The 25017-nt window shown below is 46.0% G+C and overlaps 1 protein-coding gene across 1 annotated transcript in view; it reads right to left on the reverse strand.

Moving 5' to 3' along the window:
* The window catches only part of LOC124234355 (interferon alpha/beta receptor 2-like), a 62815-nt gene extending 38196 nt beyond the window's left edge, over positions 1-24619 (reverse strand). The window contains exon 1 of the mRNA XM_046651698.1: positions 24361-24619. The gene's annotated coding sequence lies outside the window, so the exon portion shown is untranslated. The remainder of the gene's footprint in view (positions 1-24360) is intronic.
* Between the last annotated feature and the right edge of the window lie 398 nt (positions 24620-25017).

Consider the following 25017-nt stretch of genomic DNA (forward strand, 5'->3'; position numbering starts at 1 on the left):
TCACACTATGCAAGGTGTTGACAATAGAGGAAATGTGGTGGAGAAGGGGTGTACGGGAAATTTGGGTACTACATGCCCTATTTTTCCATAAATAAAGTCCATTATATTTTTAAAAATTCACATTTGTTCACTCTGAAATATTTATTGAGCACCCACCCATGCCAAGCACTGTTGTGGGTTTTGGAGATAGTTCAGTATGTGACACAGGCTGAGTTCCTACACTCCCATGGGTGGGGCACGGTGGTATAGACACAAACCCCAAGTGAACAAGATAATTTCAGAGTGGCATGAAGACAAAGCAACAGGTGGTAAGCTGGAGAGTGCCTGGAGAGCTACAGCAGACAGGCTGGTCCAGAAGGGCCTCCTTCGGCTGAGGACACCTGGGCTGAGACCTGAACCATTGGAAGGCTGAGGCCGAGAGTTTCTAGAGGACCAGGCTGGAAGAAGAGCAAATGCTAAAATCCAAAAGCCCCTGGGGCAGGAACCAGCCAAGGAAGGAAAGAGCCTGGCGTGGAATCCTAGATGGCCGTGCTCGTGGGCTTGAGCAGCAGAGTGGCTGGTGGGATCATGAATCAACATGGGAAAGACCGAGAAGGAGAAACGGCCCAGGGGTGGAGGATGGAAACCCAACTTGTTTTGGAGTGCTAAGTATGAGATGCCTATTGAGGATCAGGAAGAAAGAGAGTCCTAAAGCCACTACGTGGGGCAGAGCAAGGCAGGGGGCCATGACAATGAGGGATGGGGGAGCCATGGAAACCCATCACAGGTGTCAGAATCTTAACAGGGTGAGGGGTACATCCGTGGGGGCAACCTGGTATGAGGCCTCAGAGCATGTCAGAGTGTGAGGGTTGCACCCACGCTGGGGGCGGGGGCAGTGTAAGCCACTAAAGCCTGAGAGGGATGAGGAGGGAGTTCTCATTGGAACAGCCTGGAGTGGGGTGTTTGGACCCAGGTGCTCTGAGGAGGGCATCCGTGCTGGGAAGTGGGTGGTAGGGGAGATGGGAGATCAGTTACATACAGGGGGATCAATTAACATATAAATCTATTAAGGCTAATGGGAGCTAGGGTTCTCACGGTTAGAGAGGTTACAAATATTGAAAAGGAGAGACTAGAACCAACTCTGTGGTGTTGGATTGGAACTAGAAGTATGGATGTGAACTCATAATCTTCTATAGATGGATAGATAGGTCCATAGAAAGATAGATAGATATAGAAATCAGTATAGATATAAATGCATATATGTGTATGTGTGTGTATATATATATTCCCCCTAATGCTGCCTTCTGAGATATAAATGCATTCACGTGCGTGTGTATATTTTCTCTCCCAGCTCTGCCCTCTGAGGGGCCTGGTGACATTCCAGTAGTGATGAGCACATCTGGTACCCAGATCTTTGATTCTAAATATAATTCCCCAGTAAAAGGAACTGGGTTCCTTGGAGAAATGGTTGATTCCAGCATAAGGGCAGGGAAGGCACAAGGTAAATCTGGAATATCTTATTCAGGAAAGCAAGGAAGTGCTCAGAGAATGATAGGGGCGTGTCAAAAGGATTGGCCCAAACAGGGACAATTAGAGTATCAAAATAAATAGTGCTAGTCATGGATTATAACCCATTGAATAAAAAAGAAAATTATGAGTCCATACTGGTGGTTTCCTTTTTTTATACTGAATAAATCGAAAGTTTGATAAATAGCAGGATATTTACATAGTTTCAAAGTATCTCCCCACAAAAATACTTACTAATTACAAAGGGGAAAAGAGTAACTTGACAGTGACAAATGCTGGCAGAGGTTATCTTAATCAAATGGTACGATTGAACATCATCAATGATGGGACAAAGCAAAACTGCACACCACTCAACAGGGAGCAATGAGAAGACAGTGGTACCACATCTGTGACACCCCTGCCAAAGGTGCATAACCAAATAGAGGGACATTCTATGAAATAATTGGCCTGTAGGCTGCAAAAGTGATAAGGGTCAAGGTCATGAAGGTCAAAGTCTGAGGAACTGTTTGAAACTGAAGGAGACTAAAGAGACATGGCAAATAAATGTGATCTGTGACTCTGAACTGGATCCTTTTACTAGAGAGGACATGACTGGTGACTTTGAAGAGAGTCAGAGGATCAGGTGGTCTTCATGTATCAAAGTTAATTTCCTGATTGTGATGGTTGTATTGCAATTATGTCAAAGAGTGTCCTTGCCTGTAGGAAATAAACATGAAAGTATTTAGGGGTGATGGGGCACCAGAAAATGGTTCAGAAAAAAGTTCTTTGTACTGTAGTTCAACTTTTCTGTAAGTTTGTGATTGTTTAAAAGTAAAAACTTACTGATGACATACGAAGAAGGTAGTGAGACATACAATTTTGGGTCTCGGTGGAAAGTATGAGCTGGAATTATAAATTTGCACATCCTTGGCATAGAGCTGAAATGTTAAGTCATCCGTTGTGTTAGGTCACCTAAAGAACAGACAGAGAAGAGGGTTGAGGACCAGGTCCTGGGTCTCACCAATCTTTAGACGTACAGGAAGAAGTGGGCCCAGGAAACTGCGGCATATGATCAGAGTGGATGGGAGAAAACCAAGAGACTGGATGTCATGGAAGCTGAGAGAGGAGAATTTATTGATCAGTTCTGTTGACTGTGGCTGAGGGGTTAAGCAAGATGAAGGAGTGACCATTAGGCTTTGCAGCTCAAAGGCAACCAGTAACATCCTGACAAGAGCTGTCCCAATGGAGCTCAGTTAGAGAGGGTGGCAGGCTGAATAATGACCCCCAAAGATGTCCACATCCTGATCCCTAGAATCTGTGACCATGTTACCCGAGATGGGAAAAAGGACTTTGTAGATATGATTAAGGATCTTGAGATGCGCGGATTATCCAGGATTAATTGGTGGATCCAAGGTGATCACGAGGTCCGTATAAGAGGGAGGCAGGAAGATCAGAGTCAGAGAAAGAAGACAGGAGAACAGAAGGAGAAGCCAGACATTGGAAGATGCTAGGCTGCTGTCCTTGAAGATGGAGACAGGAGTCCTAAGCGAGTGAATGCTGGTGGCCTTCAGAAGCTGGAAAAGGCAAGGAAATGGATCTTTCCCTACCGTCTCCAGAAGGAACGCAGCCCTGCTGTCACCTTGATTTGAAGACTCCTGAGCTCCAAAACTGTATGATAATATATTTGTGTTGTTTTAAGCCACTAAGATTGTGATAATTTCTTACAGCAGCAATAGGAAGCTAATATATAGAGAGAGGATTGGGAATAAAAATGGGAGGTGAGAAAAGAGAGAAGGCAAGTTTGGAGAAGTTTTGCTGTGAAAGTGAGAAGAGAAACGGGGTGGGAGCCAGGGTGGGCCATGGGGGCCAAGAGTGGGTATTCTTATTTTTCTTAAAATAAATAGACTATTTTTTAGAGCAGTTTTGGATTTACAGAACAATTGAGTGGAAAGTATAGAGTTCCCATATTACCCCTCCTTCCGTTTCCTCTAGTAACATCCTGCAGTAGTGTGGTACATTTGTTGCAAATGATGAGCTGATTTTGATACGTTATTATTAACTAAAGTCCATAGTTCATACTAGGGCTCATTCTGCTGAACATTCTATGAGTTTTGAGAAGTGTATAATGAGATATATGGACCATTAATCATACGGAATAATTTCACTTCCCTAAAAATGCTCTGTGCTCCACCCATGCATCCTTCTTTTCGTCCCTACTAACTCCAGGCAATCACTGTTCTTTTTACTGTCTCCATAGTTTTGCTTTTCCCTGCATGACATATAGTTGGAGTCATACAGTATGTGACCTTGTCAGCTTGACTTCTTTCACTTAGCAATATTCAGGGCATATATGAAGTTTTCTCCGTGTCTGTTTGTGGCTTGATATCTCTTTTCTTTTTAGTGCAGAATACTACTCCACTGCATAGATGTACGACAGTTTATCCATTCACCTGCTGAAGGACGTCTTGGTTGCTTCCAAGTTTTGGCAATTATGAATAAAGCTGCTATAAACATTTGTGTGAAGGTTTTTGTGTGAAGATGTTTTCAACTCCTTTGGGTTAATATTAAGGAGTGCAAGTGTTAGATTGCACTGTAAGGGTATGTTTAATTTTGTAAGAAACCACGCAACTGTCTTGCAAAGTGGCTGTACCATTGTGTATTCCCACCAGCAAGGAAGGAGCGTTCTTACTGCTCCATATCTTCACCAGCATTTGGTGTCATCAGTGTTTCAGATTTTAGCCATTCTAATGTATGTGTAGTGGTACCTCGTTGTTTTAGTGGGTGGATATTTTTAAGATGGGAGATTATCATGCATGTTCATAGTCTACTGAGAATGACTGTGTAGAGAGTGATAAATTGATAACGGGGAAGAGAGGTGATAAAGGCAAGAGTGAAGTCGCTGAGATGGGAGGGGGGATCCAGGAACACTGGAGAGCCTGATCTCAGGTAGGAGCAGGGACCTTTGTCCTTTGTAATGAGAGAAAAGAAGGTAGAAAGAGTGGGTAGATTTGGAGGCAGAAGGTAAGAGAGTATCTGATAGCTTTCTGCTTTTTTGCAGGAAGTATGTGGCATAGTCCTCTGCTGAGAATGAGATCTGCGGGAAGGGTCAGGGAGGAGGTTTGTGCAGAAAGAACATTATAGATGTGGGATGCTCTCGTGTATCACAGACTTCATGATGGCAAGCGACCCAGTGAAGGCATTTCTCTGGGCTGGAGAGAATACAGTGTGGGTTTGATCCTTCCTTTTGTAAAATCTGTACCCCTACACCTTTCTACTCTTCTGGGGGGTGGGGGGTGGACAGTGGAGAGAATGCCAAAGTAGGAGTCTGGAGAACTGAATCTGGTGTCAACTCTGGCATGAACATCTCATTGTCTGAGTTGATTTCTGAGGCCAAATGCTTAGCTCTAGCTTCCTCTTGGCAGGTCCTGGCTGAGACTCTAGATGGCTGAGCTCATGAGAAGTCATGAGCTCTCCCTCACACTTGCATGTATGAGGACGGTGGGGGCCAGTTCCTCCCCGAGTCTCTGATGGAGAAACCCCAAACCATAATTTGACCGCACTTAGCCTCTCTTTCTGCAGCCCAGGCAGATGGGAGGTAATGGAGCAGGGAGGGGCTGCCTCTTCCAGCTCAGCTGCAAGATGTCTCTACTAACAGTTCCGGGCGTTGCAGCCTTGGCATCTTCTGGCCGTGTGTAATAGAAATAGGCAGCTGCCTCCACCACCCCCAATCTCAACTCAGGGACTAAGTTGTATGCAGGTGACCCCCTTCACCAAATCTGATTCTCAGAATTACTCATTTCCTTCCTCTTTCACCCTCTTTTAAAGCCAGTATCACCCTCCAAGGCTTGATTCTAACCATACCTTCACCTTACTAGACTTCTTAGGGGCGAGGTATCAGGGCCCTGGGGCCATCCTCCAAGCTTTCTTTAGAAATGGGCACCACCAGGGTTTGAAGGGAAAGAAAAAAGGAAGTGAGGGAATTTGAGACAGCTTTCTCACGTAGAACGTGCTAATGGACCAAGGAGTTCCTAAAAGTCTCTTGAAACTTTGTACTGTGGCAATGAATTAATTTCGCATATATATTAAGGAATCTCATCTAGTGAGTTATTATGGAAATGTCGATTAATTAAAAAAAAAAAACCCTAAACTTAGCTGTTTTCTCATGTACCTTGAGTCTCTCAATGTCCCATGGCCACTGGCTGGGAGAACCATGTGCTTGGGGGGGGGAGGGGCTGATGGATTCCCAGAAGACCCTGCTTTCTGCGGGAGTAGCCCAACAGGGAAGGTAGCTCATATGAGGCTGGCAAAGACTGATCAAGGTGCTTAGAATTGATCCTAAGTGCTGGTGGGTTGTTGGGGAGCAGTAACGTCTTTAAGTATAGCAGTCTTCAAAGGTCTCCCAATGTCACCCAAAGAGAGTTCAGTCAGTGTCCCCAAGAGGGAAAGCTGTAAGAGACTCCAAGACGAATGCTGTGGTGCCCTCATCATGAGATCAGTGCCCTTGTAACAAGAGGAAGAGACCCTCACCAGAAAGCTTGATCTCTGACTTCCCAGCCTCCAGAGCAGAGAGAAACAAATTTCTGTTGTTTAAACCACGCGCTCTGTGGTATTGTGTTATAGCAGCGCCAGCAGACTTAGTATGGTTTTAATATAGTTAAATTTCCCAGAAACTTAGCTGCTGTGCAAATTGAGAGAAGGCCGTGCTTTGTTTTGTTCAAAACTTGACCACAAGGTCTTCTTCATTCTGGAAAATCACATGCCAAGAACAGCACTGATAGATCAGGCCTGGATCAGACTGCATGGCAGCTGTGACATTTGTGGTGAGCCTAGAGCAGGAAATTAGTGGGACTCAATGCACAGATGAGCAAGTTCTCTCCTTGCTGTGTTTAGGGAAGATCTGAAGAAGAAGAGATGGAAATGTGAGTGTGGTGCGGGGGTTCTTGTGGTAGCTCAGATGTCGTGGAGCCCTGGACCAGGACTTCAGTGGTGGGGATGGATTAGAAATATTTAGAAAGATGAAAGAAGAGGATTCGATGCTAGATTGCTGTGTGAAGTGACGGTTACCTGAGGAGTCCAGGCAAACTCCCATCTGTTGGATGGTGCTACCATTTTCCAAGATGGCATGTGTGATGGTTAATTTCATGTGTTAACTTGGCTGGGCTGTGGTACCCAGTTTTTGGTTAAACCCAAGTCTAGATTTTGCTGAGAAGGTATTTTGTTAAGATATGATTATTATTTAAATCAGTAGACTTTGAATAAAGCAGCTCACCCTCCATTATGGGGGGGAGGGGTGCCTCATCTGGTCATTTAAAGGCCTTACGAGAAAAGACTGAAGTCCCTCGAGGAAGAGATTCTCCCTCCAGACTGCCTTTAGACTCAAGCTGCAACGTCAGCTCCTCCCCTGCATCTCCAGCCTGCTGGCCTCCACAACCTTGTGAACTAGTTCCTTAAAACAAATCTCTCTCTCGAGCCAGCCTGATGGCCTAGTGGTTAAAGTTCAGCCCTCTCAGCACTTCCGGTTTGTTTCCTGGTGGTGGAACCACACCACCCGTCAGTCGCTTGCCATGCCGTGGTGGCGGCTTGCAAAGAAGAACTAGAAGGACTTACGACTAGGGTGTACAACCATGCACTGGACTTTGGGGAGGAGGGAAAAAAAGGGAAGTTTCCCAACAGATGTTAGCTCAGAGCGAATCTTTCCCTGCAAAAAATAAATAAATAAATAAATAAAATTAAATAAATCTCTCTCTCTCTATGTGCATCACATTGGTTCTGTTTCTCTGGAGAACCCTGACTAACATAGTGTGCATCAAGGAAGGAGCAGATGTGAGGGGGTGGAGGAAATGTTGAGCTCAGTTTAGGGCACAGAGAGTTGGAGGAGGTGTGAGGGCATTGAAGAAGTTTCTAGAAGGTAGTTGGTTTTCTGCGCCCAGAGTGAAGAAAATTTCGGCTGCGAGAAAGGATTTGGAGACCACTAGTGTGCAAGGTGCAACTGAGGCTGTGAGTGCAGACGAGCTACTCCAAAGAGACTAGACAGCAGAGGCCAGGGATGTGAGGACAGAGCAACAAGCAACCTCAGCATTCACGGAACGGCAGAGGACAATGAACTGCCAGATGAGACAGGAAAACCAGAGTGTTGTCAAAGCTGCCGAGGAAAAAGGCTTATAGAGGAAGTGGTGACAGAGTCAAAGGGGACCAAAATGTCAGGAGAGTTCAGCGCTGAGCAGCCGTTGGCGCCTTGGCAGAGTGTGGGTCTTTTGTAGTGGGGAGGGCGAAAGCCACGTGGCCAGGGGCTGAGGACTGAGACCGAGGGTGCACAGGACTTGTTTCAGCAAGTTTTGCTTGGAAAGTGTGGGAGGGAGACAGTGTTGCAGCTGAGGGGGCAGGAGGGGTGGAGGGGAGAGAGGTCTTGCTTTATTCTTGCGTTTTTCTCCCCCAAATAAGAGAGCCTTGAGGGTGTTTAAATGCTGATGCAAAGGAACCAGCGGCCCGGGGAGGTGGAGGAAACAGAAAACCCCGAGGGCTGAGTGGGTAAAGGTAGTGTCTGATCTTCCTGGATATTTTCAGTCTAGACTTTTTCGAGAGCAAATGGTAATTTCTATTTACATGTTGGAAGCTTTCCAGAGGGATGAGTTTGCCTGAGGAAATAAGTCACTGCCTCTGTGGTGCTATCTGGAACCCATACAGCTTCCCCTGCCCTAGAGAGAATGTACTTTTTAATGCCGTAATATGTTCTTTCATTTAACAAGTATTTTTTCTCCATTTTTTAGACCTCAGGTGCACAGAAGATGATTAATGAGAATTTTTAGTTCAGGACATTCTCTCATCATTAGTCCATATTCGTCTTGCTTCAAATTAATTAGTTATTGTAAATAATATAATAACATCTATGAACCCACTTACCTCCCTCCCTCTGCCAAATCTAGGTCCTTTACAATAACCTACATCCAGCCCTCCAGCGTCCTGCCCCTCTTCCTACCCCAAATCGGGGCCTCCAGACTCTGGTTCATCATCTCCTTGCTTTCTTTTTTATATTGTTTTGTTGCATCTATATATGTCCCTTAAAAATATTTTTAAAATTTTAGTTGTTTTTAATTTAGGATCATTTGGGACTATATTTTTTCATAGAGTATTAAATAGCTAGAGTTCATCCCAATTGTGGCAGGTGGCTGTAATTCATAACATTTGATTTCTATCTAATAGTCATTGTGTGAATAGACCATTGTAGAAGGTGGAATTCTAATATGGCCGCCAAACTAAGATGGCCACCAAGCTCAGATGGCCACCGAGGCCCTGGTGTATACACTCACTATTCAATCAAATGCTAATTGAGGTACTGCTGTGACGGGATTTTGCACATATAATTCAGATCCCAAATCAATGGAACTTAAGAAAGGGAGTTTGACCCAATCACATGGTAACACAGGACAATTTAAACTGACCCCATCTTATCAACAACAGAATGTTAAAGTCGTTTTCCAGGGGCAGTGAGCCAAAACTGCAAGACATGTTGCCAGAGCAAGGGCAGAAGAGAAAATTTTGACCTGAAATAACACCTGGAACCAAAGATTCCCCCCTACAGAACCAAAAGGACCAGGACACAAACAGAACTCGAAAGATGGAAGCGAGGCGTCCGTTGTCCAGGAAGATCTGGTGTCAGAGCCCCTTTCTACACCTTACCATAAATGTTTAAAGTCCTTCCGATTGAAAACTGCCCTGCCAGAGCTTCCACATACCAGCCTGCTTTCCCTAACACCTTAAATTTTACCCCAAACCCTGGATCAGGAGACAGATTTGAGAACCTTGCCTCCTGTCTCAGTGCCAGTCGACCTCACCAGAAAGCCTTTTCTTTTCTCAAAAGCCTTGTCACAGTATTGGCTTTTTATTCACATCAGGCAGTGGGCCTTCTTGCTTGGTAACAACATGAGCCCTTTAAATCTGGGTCTAGAGTCAGGGATTGAAAACTGCCGTCAAATTCCCCTGCTAGCCTTGCAGAAGAAGACGGTCATGCTGTGGAGGAGCCACGTGACAAGTTTTCTCTAGAAGCTAAGAACAGCTCCAGCTAACAGCCAGCAAGAAAGTGGGGCCGCAGTCCCGCAACCACAAGGAACTGAATTCTACCAACAGCCAGTGAGCTTGGAGGTGGACCCCAGCCTCAGAGGTGATGGCTGCCCTGTCTGACACCTTGATCCAGCCCGGTGAGACCCCGAGCAGAGACCCAGCCAAGATGTATCTGGACTTCTGAGCTACAGAACTTTGAGATAATAAATGGGTGTTGTTTTATGCCTTGAAGTTTGTGGTTATTTGTTATACAGCAGAAAACAAACACAGCCATAATCTATTCTACTTTTCCTTGATAAGCATTTGGATTGTTTCCAGGTTTACATTATTGAGAGTGGTCTTGCTGTAAACATTCTTGTATATTTTGCCTGTTTTACAGGTGCAAAGAGCTTCAGGTATTTCTCTAAGAGTAAAATTGTTGAATCATATGGTATGTGAGTTCCTAACTTTAGGAAGACATGCCAAACTTTCTCCCAATGTTCTTACATCAATTTATACCCCTTCCTCCCCAATATGCAAGGATTTCTGTTTATATTAGCTTCTATCTTAATCTCATGTGGTCAGAAGATCTGGTTTGTGTGATATCCATTCTTTGAAATTTGTTTAGGGTTTCTTTATGGCCTCGTATATGATCAATTTTTGTAAATGTTTCATGCGTGCTCGAAAAATGTATTCTTTAAGTTTTGAATGCATAACTCTATATTTTCAGGTGATGTTCAAATCTTTTATTTTCTTGATGACTTTTTTGTTTATTTTGACAAAAACAGTAATAATAATGTTTTCTCATATTGAGGTATATGGGGAAGCCATTCTGATTTAAATCTGGTTTGGCTTGAAACTTGTTTTTTCCAGAGCAGCCTGACTTATGGTCTACCAAACATGCCTTGTCCATCTGCTTGGAAGACTTTCCCAAAGCAAAGTGTTCACTCTTTAAAGACAGGAATGTAATGTCTCCATCTCTCTGACCTCAATACCAGTTCTTCTTTGAAAATAAGCTTTTTTTCCCAGAGAACCAAGATCAAGTTGACCTGCTGTGTATGTGCTAAACTGGGTCAAAACATCTCCTTGTGACCTTGGGAAAAAAATTGTATTCCTGTCATGGTTGATGTATGTTCTTTGTTCTGAAATGGTGTATAACCATGCTGTAAACCACATTTTCCCAAGAGTGCTTTCTTCCCTGCAGAAGTAAGCACTTCTGGACTAGTCCTCAGCTCAATTAAATATCACTCTATCTTTCTTATCTATAGATTAGTTATTGATTATTTGCATCAACAGTTTGTTTGCTTGGCCCGTCATTCACTGAGAATGGTATGTTGAAATCTCCTACTGTGGAAGCAGATTTGATCAATTTCTCCCTATGTTTCTATCAATTTTTACTTCATATGGTCTTGGGGAATTAAACCTTTTATCATTTTTAGAGACCCTCCTCATCCTTAATAATTCTTTCTGATTTACTTTATATAGCACGACGACCACACATCCTGATTTGCCTAAAATTAGAGTCCTGGTTTACCTTTCTTTTTTTGGTGTAATTCTTAATAATGCCTTTTATTCTCAAAGATATGCTCATTTAGACAATCAATTAGATATTGATTTCATATGATATTAATATTGCTATACGAGGTATCATTTGGTCAGTATTTGTTTGATATGTCTATTTCCATGCTTTTGTTTTCAACCTTTGTGTGCCCTAAGTATGTGTATCTCATATATATAAGACAGCATATATCTGGATTTTTTTCCCCACTCAATCTGTCAATCTAGGCTTTTTTTTTTTTTTTTTTTTGGTAGGGAAAACCTGCCCGAGCTAATATCCATGCCAATATTCCTCTGTTTTGTATCTGGGATGCCTCCACAGCAAGGCTGATGAGTAGTGTAGGTCTGAGCCCGGGATCCGAACCTGCGAACCTAGGCCGCTGAAGCAGAGCATGCAGAACTTTAACCACTCTGCCATGGGGTCAGCCTGAATCTGCGTCTTTTAATTGGTACATTTAGTTCATTTACATTTGTTGTCATTATTAATATACTTGGACTTGTTTCTGTTGTCTTAATCAGGGCTGAGACTAGTGTGAAGCAAGTGTGGTTCCCAGGGTGCAAAATTTGAGAAGGCACTCACTCTTTGGGCTGTGCAAGTTCAAGGTCAGCACCTACAGGTGAGTACCTCCTTAAATTTTGTGCCCTAGGAACCACCCTAGTGCCAGAATAGCTCTTAATTTCTTACTCAGTTTGTCCCACTCTTGCAATGTCTTTACAAATTAACATTTGTTTCCCCCATCAAATTAGATAAATATTTAGCACATTCTCATAGTCCTTGGCGTCCTTCATTTCTAACACCATCGTACTGACATTATCTTCTATTGCAGCACCGTCCAGCACAATGGCCACATGCCACATGTGAAATGCGGTTAGTCTGAACTGAGATGCCCTCTAAGCATGAAATACACACTGGATTTTGAAGAGTTAGAATGTAAAAGATCTCATTAACAGTTTTTTATTGATTATATGTTGACATGATATTGTTTTGGATATATTGGGTTAAATAAAAGTACTATTAAAATTAATTTCACCTGTTTTTAATTTTTTCATGTACCTTTTGTTTAAAATGACTTATGTGGCCAGAATGCTATTTCTCTTGGACAGTGCTGATCTAGACTTTAATTCTGGGTAACTATAAACATGTTTTTTCTTGTTCTTTGGTCTTAGCATCTTTTAGAGGATGATAGCCAACTTTTCTAAGGTATTTGATCACTTTTATTTCTATGTTTCTTGCAGCAACTCCTCGATTTGTTTCTCTCCTTATTCAAGCCTTGAGGCCTTGTATAACAGAATATTTATTTCATGCCCTGATATTTGAGTGGCAGTTTGGCTGGATATATATTTCTAGGCTCTAAGGTCACTTCCTTCAATATTTTTTCAAATATTGAAAAGTGTGCTCCATTGTCCTCCTGCATCCACTGTTGCCGTTGGGGAATCTGCTGTCAATCTGATTTTGGTTCTTTGTATGAACTGCTCTTTTCCTCTAGAAGCTTTCAGAATTTTCTTTGTCTTTGATAGTCCCATAATTCACTATAAAGTATCCAGGTGTGATTCCCCCCCCCCCCCCTTATTTTTTCTCTTTCTTGTTCTATAGGCTGTTTCATTCTAAAGTATTTCATTTTTTTTTTTTTTAATTCTAGGAAATCTCTGTCCCTTATTTCTTCACCTATTTCCTCCTTTTCATTTTATTCCTCTGTTTTTCTGAGTCTGATTATCTGGATGTTGGCATTGAAACCTAAATCACTCATATTCCTTTGCTTTTCTTTAATATTCTTCTTTTGGTCCTTCTTTTAAAGGATTTCCTCGATCTGGATTTCCAGTTCACCATTTTGTTTTCAAGTTGCATCCGTGCTGTTATTTATTCCCGTCAATGTGCTCTTTACTTCAATTACTGATATATTTTATTTCTTATGTGTGGGTTTTTTTTTAATGTTTCCTTATTATTGTTTCGTTCTCTCTTATTTCTTAATACTTTATTGAGCTGGTTTTGACTTCTTGGACTTGAACAACATTTCTTCTTCTGATGGAATCTGTAATCCAGTATTTGTTTTTGTCTGTTTGTCTTGGAAATGGCTATGCTGCTCAAATGTCATTTGCTGTTTTGACTTGTGAGCTGGGTGGGGCTGGGGGATGGGAATTGGCGTCTCTGTCAGGCAATATTTATGGATGAAGACTGGACTTTGGTCCACATTTGGCCCAGGGAGATGGGTGGGTACAGATAAGTCCCAGACCCCCCTTGCCACCGTCAGTCAGTCTGTTGAACAAACTCCCCGGGTCACCTCTCCATCCTTTGCCCTGGGGATAAACAATTCAGGAAGAGAGTTCTTTGGATTGAGATTCCCTTGGCCTGGTGCTATGGAAAGGGAGGTGTCAGAGAAGGAAAGTAACTGCCTGGGGTTTGTCTTTTCCCACCTGTTTTTCTCAGCTCCTCACAAGCGCAGGACTTCTGAGATGCCTGGATTTTTCTCCTGGGGACATCTGGACCACAGCTCTGAGTCAGCATCGGTTTGCCCTTAGTGTTGATGGGGGAGGAGCAAGCGCAGAGCCCGCAGTTTCTTTTCTTTCCACAGCCAGTTCACCAAGTCCTGCTTCTGGTCAAAGCGGCCCCCTCCCTTCACAACAGCCCCCCTCCATCCGCCAGAGTTTTCTCACAATTTTATCAGTTCTCCTTCTATAGTTCCTCCTGGGTTTCTCTCATGAGAGTCAGCACTCTTGCTGATTCAGCATCTTAATTGAAAGTAGAACTGGAATCCACTTTTTTTTCCTGAGGAAGAGTAGCCCTGAGCTAACATCTGCTGCCAATCCTCCTCTTTTTGCTGAGGAAGACTGGCCCTGAGCTAACATCCATGCCCATCTTCCTCTTCTTTATATGTGGGATGCCTACCACAGCATGGCTTGCCACGCAGTGCCATGTCCACACCCAGGATCCAAACCAGCGAACCCTAGGCCACTGAAGTGGAACGTGTGCTGCGCCACCAGGCTGGCCCCGGAATCCACTTTATAGGATGTTTACTGAGTGCTACTCTGCTAACCACTGTGCTGGGTGCCACAGAGCCCTCAGTGAGCGAGGCTGGTCCATTCCTCACTTCACACAGTTGCTTTCAGAGCAGTGAAGAAAGACATTAAATAGGCAGTTTCACGGCCAGTTAATTCATGGCAATTGTGACCAGTTCTAGAAAGGAGACAGACTAGGAGCCTTGAGAATGTATGGGAGACTCATCCTAGCGGGTTAGGGAAGGCTTCCTCGAAGAAGTGGCATTTGAACTGATCCTGAGATACTGGAGAAATGCTAGCATTAGCCACTGGGAGGACGAGAGTTGGTGGGTAAAAGATAAAGGCGGGTGTGTAAGACAGAAGGGCACTTGCTAAGGTGGGATTTTTTTTAATTGTTTGTAATTAGAGTTAATTACAAAGTAGAGGTTTGATCAACATAATAAAATGTTCTTTTTAAAAATACAGTGATTGGGTAGTTTATTTATTTAAAAGCTCAGAAACAATAAATCCATTTTTTGCTGATAAGTCTCAATCGTTTCTTAAGTAACAAAAATAGCTATTTTGGGTAAAAACAAAACTATCATGGTAGCTGGCACATACAGTGCCACTGAGGAGGGGCAGGAGGCCACCCGTGGCTCAATAAACTGAACAAAGGGTGAGAGATGCTAGAGGGGCAGACAGGGCCTTCTTCACGGGCAGCGATAGGATTTGGGGCTGGATTGTGAGAGCAGTGGGAAGCCACTGGAGAGGGTAAGTAGGAGAGTGGCAGGATCAGAGTTGTCATTTTAGAAAATGACTGTCACTGCAATGAGGACAGACAGTCGGAAGCAAAGAGATCTGTGAAGCAGCTACTGCAGGCGTCCGGATAGAGATGATGGTGGTGGAGAGTGGGTGCTGGCAGTGGATGTGGAGGAAGGAGGGGCTGGACTTCGTAGGACCTGGGGACTGGATTGGATGCAGAAGCCCAAATGGTGATGCTGAGCGTTGACGAATGATATCTTGGAGGAGAAGCAGATTTGTAGGGGAGATGGGGAGTTGAGTTTGGACACGTTGACTTTGACCTGCCTGTTAGATGTTTAAGTGAGATGCCCGAGCTGGGGAGAGAGGTGTGGCGAGGGAGTCACTGGCCTGCAAATGGTACCCGAATCTGTGGGAGTGATGTGGCTGCAGTGTTTCTCAGTGCAGGGAGAGTATTGAACCTGGAGGTGGACTGTCTTTTTGGTGACATTGTCCTCTGGCTTCTCTGGCCCCCACCCACTAAATGCTGGTAATGCAACCTCCACCCCATCGTTGTGACAACCCCGAATTGCCCTCACGCGTTTCCCAATGCCACCTCCCCTTGAGAACTCGTAGCCTACAGAGAGGATACAGAATGAGAAGAGGAAAACCCAGGACAGATTCTGAACACCGAGGTTTTGTAGAGAAAGAGGAGCTGGCAAAGAAAGCTGAGAAGAAGTGGCCAGAGAGACATGAGAACTACCAGGAATGCGCCGTGTCAGGTGGAAGCCGAGGGAAGAGAGTAATTTTAGAAGAAGTGGGAGGTCAATTGTACTGAGTGCTGATGAGAAGTCAAGTGGAGACCCAACATGTATCTGTTGCATTTTAGAGCCTGGAAATCAATGAGGATCTTCGGAACGCTGGGTCCATGGAGTGTGGGTGAGGGTGTCAGCCAGGGTGAGGTGGTTGGAGAAAAGGGAGAGGAAGACAGCCGGGGGTGGGGGGGGACGTCCGTGAGCACACCTATGCGTGTGCATATACATATATTCATCCATGGCGGCTGCACGTCCTGGATTTTCTAGGACAGTAGCATTGAAAAAAATTTAATTCTTTCTCACAAAGCCAATTAATTAAAAATACACTTTAGTAGAATTAAACTTTAGAATTTTGTCATAATTTTCAGACAAATCAGAAAAACGATCCACTTAAGACTCCTCGTCATAGTTTTAGTTGAGAAAAACTTCTTTCTTGTTTTTAAGAAACAAACCCAACTAACACTGAATATTCCAGTGATGCTGTCATCACTCAGGAAACTTCTGATACCCTGGCCAAGGACTGAGCTGTGGCTTTGCGGGAAATTTCAGAAGCAGAATTCCCACACGTTTTGAGCAGTGGCCCATTGCTGACACAGGCTTCTGTGAGGAAAAGCAAAGAATGATGTTGGCCTGAGGGCTTCTGAAATGATTCTTAGGAGGGTGAGTCACTCTAATACTGTAGGCTTGGTCCTACTCAAGCCTGTTTGAAAGAGGAGGAATGATCAGCTGGATTTAATATTAACCAGGAAGAATTGGTAGAGAGGACAGACAATTCAGCTTTCCCTGAGTCATCATCTGGCAGATTCGGTCCCGGCTGTGGGCGTCGGATATGATCTTTACTTTTCAGTCTGTAGTTTCTTAAGTTGCTTCATTCTGTACTTCCGTGTCTGAATCACTCAACATGATTGATTCTCTCTGCCCCGTATTTATGGTTTCTCCTATTTCACAGCTAGTTTGAAGAAAAGTTGTAACACAGTACACACAAACACACCCCAACAAGTCAGTACTAATCCCCACCACGCACCATGTGCTCTGCTGGTTTTATTCTATTCCATTCCATTCCATTCCACTTCTTCCTTTCCTTTAATGCTGTCTGAGACTCAGGACAGAGATTTCATGACCCATGAGTAGGTCTCAGGCCGCAGCTTGGAAGCATTCGTTTGGAGGAAGGAGGAGAAAACCCACAGGCCACGGTAAGCGAAGGGGTGATTGAAAACAAGAACCGATGAGGTCACCTCTTGGGTTCACAGGAGTCATGCCAATGCCGTGAGAGGCCCTCTCCTTCCAGCTCTCCTCCGAGTTCTTGGCCGGGGCAGCCACAGAGGTGAGGTGGCCTCGTGCCATAGCTGTGTCCCAGGCAGCTGTGTCCCTCTGTGACCCTGCTCAGAGGTCAGCCGTAGACAGCACGGCTGAGCCCCGCTCCACAGTGGCCTGTGGGCCTCCTTTGCCTCCCTCCAAGTCAGGGTTTTCCAAACTGAAGTTTGGGACCTATTCGTGGGTTCCAAATTTAGCGAGTCTCAGACATCATTAGAAAAGAAAAAAAGAAAGGGAAAGACATGGACTAGAATAGAATAAGAAAAGTAGAATAGAAAACAGCAGAGCACATAGTACACAGGAAGGACAAGTATCGACCTGTTTCAAGTGTGTGTGTGTGGTGAATGGTGTGTGTGGTGACTGGTGTCTGTGGTGTGTGGTATGTTATATGTGGGGTGTGCATGTGGTGAATGGTGCATGCGTGGTATGTGGTATGTGTGAGTGGGTCATGCATGTGATATAGATGTATTGGATTGTAATCAGAAACGGCTTTAGAGCCAGCCCTGATGGCCTAGTGGTTAAAGTTTGGCGTGCTCCACTTCGGCAGCCCAACGTCAGTTCCCGGGCACAGAACCACACCACGTGTCTATCAGTAGCCATGCTGTGGGGGCAGCTCACACAGAAGGACTAGAAGGACTTACAGCTAGGACATACAACCATGCACTGGGGCTTTGGGCAGGAAAAAAAAACCCAGGAAGATTAGCAACAGAGGTTAGCTCAGGGCGAATCTTTCCCAGCAAAAAAAAAGAAATGGCTTTAGCCCAAGGCCAATGAAGCTTGGACTTCAGGGCCCCAGCCCCTTGCAAAGCCCTGTACCTATTACAGTGTTTGTAAGGCTCTATCGTATTATTTTTCTCTCACTTGCTTTCCACAGAGCAGCCCCACCATTTCGCTGATAGGTAAATTTGGTCCCTCTGCTCCCCTGCATAAGCCCTCCTGGGCTCCCACTGCCCTTGGAATAAAATGCAGACTCTTCCACTGGGCCCACAGGCCGCCTGTTCCTGTGCCTGCTTCCTGCTCCAGTCTTATTAGGGCCTCTCCTCACCCCACTCCCTGCTCCTCCTATGCTCAATTAGTGTCCTGCCCTCAACGCGTCCTTTGCCTCTGTGGGGGTTTGCATGCAAATGCTGTTCCCTGACCCCCCAGAAGACTCTTCCACCTCTTTTCTGGCTCCTCCTTACCTTCCTGGATTCAGCTGTCTCTTCCTCCAGGAAGCGCTTCCCTTCCCCAAGTGTGGGCCAGGTGACCCTCCTGTCAAGTCCACGGCATCCTATACTTCCACCTTGATAGCACTGTGACACCCTCTGGAGGTCTGACTTGTCCCCACGCTGTGTGATTCCCCGCCTTGTCCCGTGCCTGCCATGCAGCAGCCCCTCCTGCCTTCTTACCTGGCACTGGATGCTGCTGTACCTGCTCACCACCCACTGTCATCCCTCACAGCAGCCTCAGTGGTCGGAGCTGTTACTGTAACCACAGGACCAGGAGCAGAACTTACCACCCCAACATACGCCTCTCTGGCACAAGGATTATTTAGAGCTGATAATTATTAAGAAACAGCAGACACGGGAAAGCTCTGAAAACCTAGGAGAAGTTACCCTTTGGTAAGGGAAATAAACATTTAGAAGAGAAATCTCCATTTGCAACGGTGTCTCTGTCTCTGCCAGGAAGAGAAAGATCCTATAAACCTCTAGACACTCTTATTGACGGCGAAGACAATGGCTTGCATAACAACTTTACCCCTGTTTACCATAGTTTACCTGGTCACCGTCATTGACTGACCCCATGTCAACAACAGGATGTTAAAGCTGTTTTTTAGGGCAGCGAGCCAGCCAGGAGCATGTATGGAAGAGAAAATTTGACCTGCCAATTGAAACTCATCCTGTGAGCACATCTGCGTACCAGCCTGCCCTCTATGATCCCTTAAATTATACCCTACACCTTGGATGGGCAAGATAAATTTGAGAGGTTGATCTGTCTCTGTGCTAGTTGACCTCGCAATAAAGCCTTTCTTTTCTCAAAAGCTAGTGTGCCATGGGGTTGGCTTCTGTGTGTGTTGGGTGGCAAGCCCTTGCTCAGTAACACTATCATGTCCCCAGTTTTACAGATGAGAAAAAAGAGGCCCAGAGAAGTTAAGTAACTCACTCAAAGTCACACAGTAAATGGTGAAGCCACGATTCTAACCTTAGGGTCTAGCTTCAGAGTCCCCTTTGTGAACACAATGCAGAAGGCATTCAGTGAGAACTGGTTAGATGTATTGTTAAGAGAATAGAAAGTTAAAAGCTATATGTCACCTTAACTGATCTTTCAAAAGGGTGGATCATGTTGCAGAGAATTCAGGGGACTCCCTAGGTGGGGTTGGGAATGACAGGTGGCATGGGGACTGGGGGGCACTGGATTTCCCTGCAAATGCCCACCGGAGTGCTGTGGGGGCTAGAGGTAGCCTGGGGGTGGAGGAGGTCCAGGATGGAGGATGGGGCTCCAGTGAGGTGGGTGCAGAGTGGGAGAAGAGGAGAGAGAGGGGGAGCAACTCCCCCCACCCCCTTGGGGCACAGGGAGAACCAAAATATCAAAGCACATATTGTGAGGCTGTTTGCTGTGGAATATGTGATGTAACCTTTGACCATTGCACCCCCCCCCCCCACACTCCCCCCCTCCACCGCCCAATACATCATTATCCAGAGTGCTCACAATGCTTTGCTTGTGTGAGCGGGTCCTCTGGCAGAGCTCAAAGAAATCCTCAGATCGTACTGGCATAAAGAGAGGGAGATTCTAAGGACCCGGGGCCAGTGAGCTCACATCCTGGGTCGAGATATTGACAGATCCGGGACTATCACACTTGGATGGTGACAGGGGCCCAGCTGACTTCCAGGTCCTGCAACAAATGGCTGAGTGAATCAGCGTTGATTCAGAACAACCTGGTATTTCGTGGAACGGCGGGTCCCACAGCCCGAGGGGATGGAAAGCCTCTCCCACCTTTGGACTCAGACTATGGCTCTGAGTCTCTTTCAAACAGTAAATGAAACCTCCAATGTGCTGACATGCCCCATGAGATGAGTAATCTCACGTAAGGTAAGTGCACTTCAAGCAAAGACTCCTGCTTTAAGCAAAGACTTGTTCTTTTCTGGTGGCATCTACTGCACCGGGGGTGCTAATGGTGTGTTTTGCATAAAATCTCTGATACACGAATGCATAAAGAAGTATATACAACAATTTTCTAGTGACGTTTACTTGCAATTAACGGATTATGGAGTCAGACAACTGGTTACTATTGAGATGCATTTGCTCATTCTTGAGACAGCTCTTTAGACCGGCAGACCACATTTTGGGCCTGCAGGGTGAGCTCCATGGTGGGCCTAGGGGCCGTTAGCCTGACGTCTCAGGAACTTGTAACACCCTTGTCCTGGCTCCGACGCCCTGAGTCAGGGGCGTCGTGGACTCGGCCCTGTTTGCCTGGGGAACGGAGGGTGCTCGGTTGAAGTCAGATTGCTGTTGTCTACCTGCAGGATCGACGAGGCCCACCAGGCCCGAGGAGGCTTCCTAGTGCGACCCCAGGCTGCCAGAGCGGAACTACCCCCGCCTTGGGTGCACGGAGCTGAGGCGGGAGAGGGGATTCAGGAGGGAGGAGAGAGCCTATGGCACTGGGCTTGACGATGCCTGGGAATGCTCTGACTATCCTGGCTTCAGCATCTGCAACTCCCCACTGGGGACTTTGGGAACCCCACCTGGCCTCCGCAGACAGCTGCCAGCTGCCCTGCTTGTGTCCTGACCGCATCGTTTCCCTTCTGTATCTTTAGATACGTGAGCGCGCCTGACGTTACCAAGAGGTGCCTGGGTCTGGGCTTTCTATCAATCTGAGCACACCACTGATGTGTACCGATATGGCAAGGGAACAAAGGCCTTTGAACTTCAAAGACTGTTTATTTTTTTGTGTGCGTATGAGAGGAAGATTGGCCCTGAACTAACATCTGTTGCCAATCTTCCTCTTGTTGCTTGAGGAAGATTGTCACTGAGCTAACATCTGTGCCAGTCTGCCTCTATTTTATGTGGGATGCTGCCACAGCATGGCTTGATGAGTGGTGCTATGTCCGCGCCCAGGATCTGGACCCACGAACCTTGGGCCGCTGAAGAAGAGCACACAAACTTAACCACTACGCCACCAGTTAGCCTGGAGGCCTATTATCATGGGAGTAAAAATAACATAGGTGATCTAATTTTTGGAAAACAGTGGAAAAACATTTAAAAATATACATTTTTTTCAAAGCTAACAAAATTGAAAACAGGTGGCTGTTATGGGCCGAACTGTGCCCCTGAAAAATTCATATATTGACGTTCTAACCCCTAGTAGCTCAAAATGTGACTATATTTAGAAATAGGGCCTTAAGGAGGTAAACAAGGTAGAATGAGGTCATTAGGGTGGGCTCTGATTCAGTAGGACTGGTGTCCTTATAAGAAGAGGAGATCAGGACACAGACACGGAAAGAAGACAGCCGTCTGCAAGCCAAGGAGAGAGGCTGCAGAAAGAGTCAACACTGCTGGCACCCCGATTGTAGGCTTCTGGCCCCCAGAGCCGGGAGAGATCAAATTCCTATTGTTTAGGGCACCCAGTTTGTGGTACTTTGTTACGGGAACCCTAGCAGACCAACCGTGGCCATCTTGTTAGGATCTGCGTCAACTTTTATGCTAGGGAACAGCTCCCTCTGGTGGCTCTTTAAGTTTAAGGCCAAATGCCCTGGAAACAAGGAATTCTGCGTTTGGACAGCACAGAATTAAGAAGAAAGCACTTCGATGCTTCTTTATAAAATCTCTTATAAAATATAGACTGTAGAATCTTTATAGAATTTTTCATGGAATCCTTCACCTGGAATCAGAGTTGATATTAAAATATTCAGCAACGGGAGTGGCTCCTCCCTGCTGTGCCCAGTGTGGAGGCTGGACGGGGAGGAGGTGGCGGGGAGGGTCCTGGGGGAGGGACTGAGTGGCCAGGACAGTGTGGGGCGCAGTGGGGGTGGGGGGAGCGACGATGCACCAACCCACGTGGAAGATGTTGCTGTGCTGGGCGTCTGGCTGAAGATCAGTTTGTAATCATATAAAAATAGTTTCCTACACTTCCTGATAAAACCGAAAATCTGTAACTTAGTCTGGTGCTCTGGAACAGTCCGCACACAAGTCCTCTCTACTAAGCAGGAAATCACTGTTGTGCTGTGGTTTGGCACAGCGACCGCAAGTCAGACTCATGCTGTTCACCCCGCTCTCCTCCTGGTGGTCAAGCTGCGTTGCTAAGCCTAGAACAAGACAGCAGGTCTGGAGACGCAGCCCGGTGCATCGCTCGCAGTTCGAGTGCTAAGCTTTCCAGCACTTTCAGCCTGCATGATTGCTACGGTAATTTGTGCCCCCAAAGCTATCATGAAAATGGAAAAATCAGCCCCTAGAACAGTGCTTGGTACACAGAGTAGGTGCCCAATAAATATTTTTTCCGAATGAGTGAATGGAGATTAGACACCATGGCGGCCTGTGTTGCAAACTTGGGTGGCCCCTGGCTACTCTAGATGGTCTCGACAAAGTGAGGACTCCGTCTGTTGTACAGTCTGGGGAAGACAAGAGCACATTTCTGCAACATGCACAGAGCGCACCTCTTCTAGACACAAATGAGAAAAGTCGGGGTGAAAGCACAGAAGAGGCTAGCCTGTCCAGACTCAGCCTCCACGACCCAGTCTTATAAGAGGACCTGGCCTTTGACAGAGGGACTGTCCTGCCATGTCCAGGCTGCATGAAGGGGAGAGTGTGGTCAAACCATTCCCCTTAGAAGGACAAAGTAGCTTCCACCGACTCTGAACTTGGACCTCCCATTCATTCGACCAGTCACGCCTTCAGGAAGCATTGACTGAGCGCACCCTGTGTGCCGGCGCGTGCAGGGGATACGCCAGTGAGCGCGGGGGACACAGACCCTCCTTTCTGGGAGCTTGAGTGCTCATGGGGAGGAAGACAATTTCACAAGGGCCTGGAATTGTGATGAGGCTAATTAGGGAGAAGTATAGGGTGCCAGGGCAACAGGAGAATGGAAAACCAAGCAACTTCCAGCTGCGAGGACCTGGGAGGGCTTACCTGAGATGGTCACCTCCGGGGGAGACCGGAAGGAGGAGGGGAGAGGGGCTTGTGAGGAAGCATTTCAGGAAGACAGGACAACCCGAGTCAAGGCTCCAGGCAGCACGCACACCCGACAGGACTCAAATCCAGCTGTGGGGCTGTGGGTGGGACCCGGTTCCCACGGAGGCCACCTCTGCTTGCCAAGACCACACCTGGGCTGCGCCAGCCTGGAGGGTATGCCTTGTCCAGACTCGCACAAAGTAGCCTTGTGGGCTGGCAGGTCCCAAAGCCTAGCTCATTTGAGAAACTGAAAGTGCGCCAACTCACCAGGAGTAAAGCCTCTTTGCCAGTCACCAGCTGCTCCTCATTTTGAACTGTCCTCATGTTCACCTCTTTACCTACAGGTACCAGACTCTCTGTCCAGGTAAAACCACCCTCCATCCCTCGACCTTGTCCCTCAGGGAGATGTCACTTATCCCTCTGCATAAATTCTCACCTCCTCTGGCTCCAGCCAAATGCCTCACTGCTTACATTCCATTAGAGTCGCCCAAGGCCTTGGTTGGTTGTGGCTGTCACTCTACGCCCAGTGCATGGCACATAGTAGGTGTGCAATATAATGTGTAGTTGAGTGAATCTGTTTTCAAAAACATGGGGACCTTCCTATGGGAACATCTCTTACTCTGCCCAAATGCAGTCCTCACTGTAACATCATTTAGCACTCACTTCTGTGCATGCATCGAAGCTGACTCAAACTCTTCATGTCTAACATTCCATCTCTCTGAAGCTACATCAGCCCTCCAGCCTCCACCAAGAACAAAAGAAAGCAGCCTCAGAACACAATGCATGGAGGAGCACGCTCTGGATGCTGCAGAGGCAACCCTCAGTGCTCTCTCCTAGCTTATTAACTCTTATTTTAAGCACAATGATAACTAATACTAATTCTCTGTTGTCATAGCCACCTGTAGATTAGAAATTATAAAAAGATAGCATGGGTGGGGCTGGCCCCGTGGCCGAGTGGTTAAGTTCACGCGCTCCACTGCAGGCGGCCCAGTGTTTCATTGGTTCGAATCCTGGGCGCGGACATGGCACTGCTCGTCAAACCACGCTGAGGCAGCGTCCCACATACCACAACTAGAAGGACCCACAATGAAGAATATACAACTATGTACCGGGGGGCTTTGGGGAGAAAAAGGAAAAATAAAATCTTTAAAAAAACAAAGATAGCATGGGTAATTGAGGGTGGGGCGGAAAGAGGGAAAAGAGGAGGCTAGCAGAGTTAGAAACATGAATGACATTGACAAACGACAATGGATGGCTAATCTACCATCATCATTATTGGGCTTGAGAAAGGTCTTACCAGGTTCCAATCAGGATTAGCTCAGCCACTGCTGCTGCTTTTGGGGCTCGCTGCACAACACTCTTCCAGAGACATATGCCAGGCAGACGGTTCTGCTTTTCTGTTCCAGTTCATCTTTGGTGGTTCCCTCTGTAGTGTGACCATCAGCCCCAAGCCAGGCTGACTCCCTTCTATTTCTTCCTCCTCAGACTCAGCTTCTGAAACACCATAGAACCGACACTGTCAGTTTTGATTATCTGAAAAAGCTGGATAACAACCATGGAGCATTTTTTTCTCAACTTCTAATTAGCTGCAACTTGGTGATCACTCAGCCCTAAATAACATAATTTCCTCTGAGCCTAAGAAGATGCTTAAAATTGAGAAGTTCCTGGCTTACACAATATGTTATTCTTTTTTCTTTTCCTGGCATCTGCCTTGGGGTTGAGATGTCATGTCTTAACTTCTCCTTCCCCAAAGGGTCAACCCAACTCGTGTGTGGTTCCTTCTGAGTCTTTTCCTGCCCCACCCACAATCCAAAGTTCACAGACACAGCTCCCATCTCCGTCTCAGGCTGGCTCCTTCCTCGATTCTGTCCTAAAATGACTGAGCTGTCGTCTCAAATAAGTCCAATCACCCCAGCGTGTATAATTCCTGTTTTCTGCATGTAGGTCATATCTT

This window comes from Equus quagga, unplaced genomic scaffold (assembly GCF_021613505.1).
Source record: "Equus quagga isolate Etosha38 unplaced genomic scaffold, UCLA_HA_Equagga_1.0 73442_RagTag, whole genome shotgun sequence".
Lineage (NCBI taxonomy): Eukaryota > Metazoa > Chordata > Mammalia > Perissodactyla > Equidae > Equus > Equus quagga.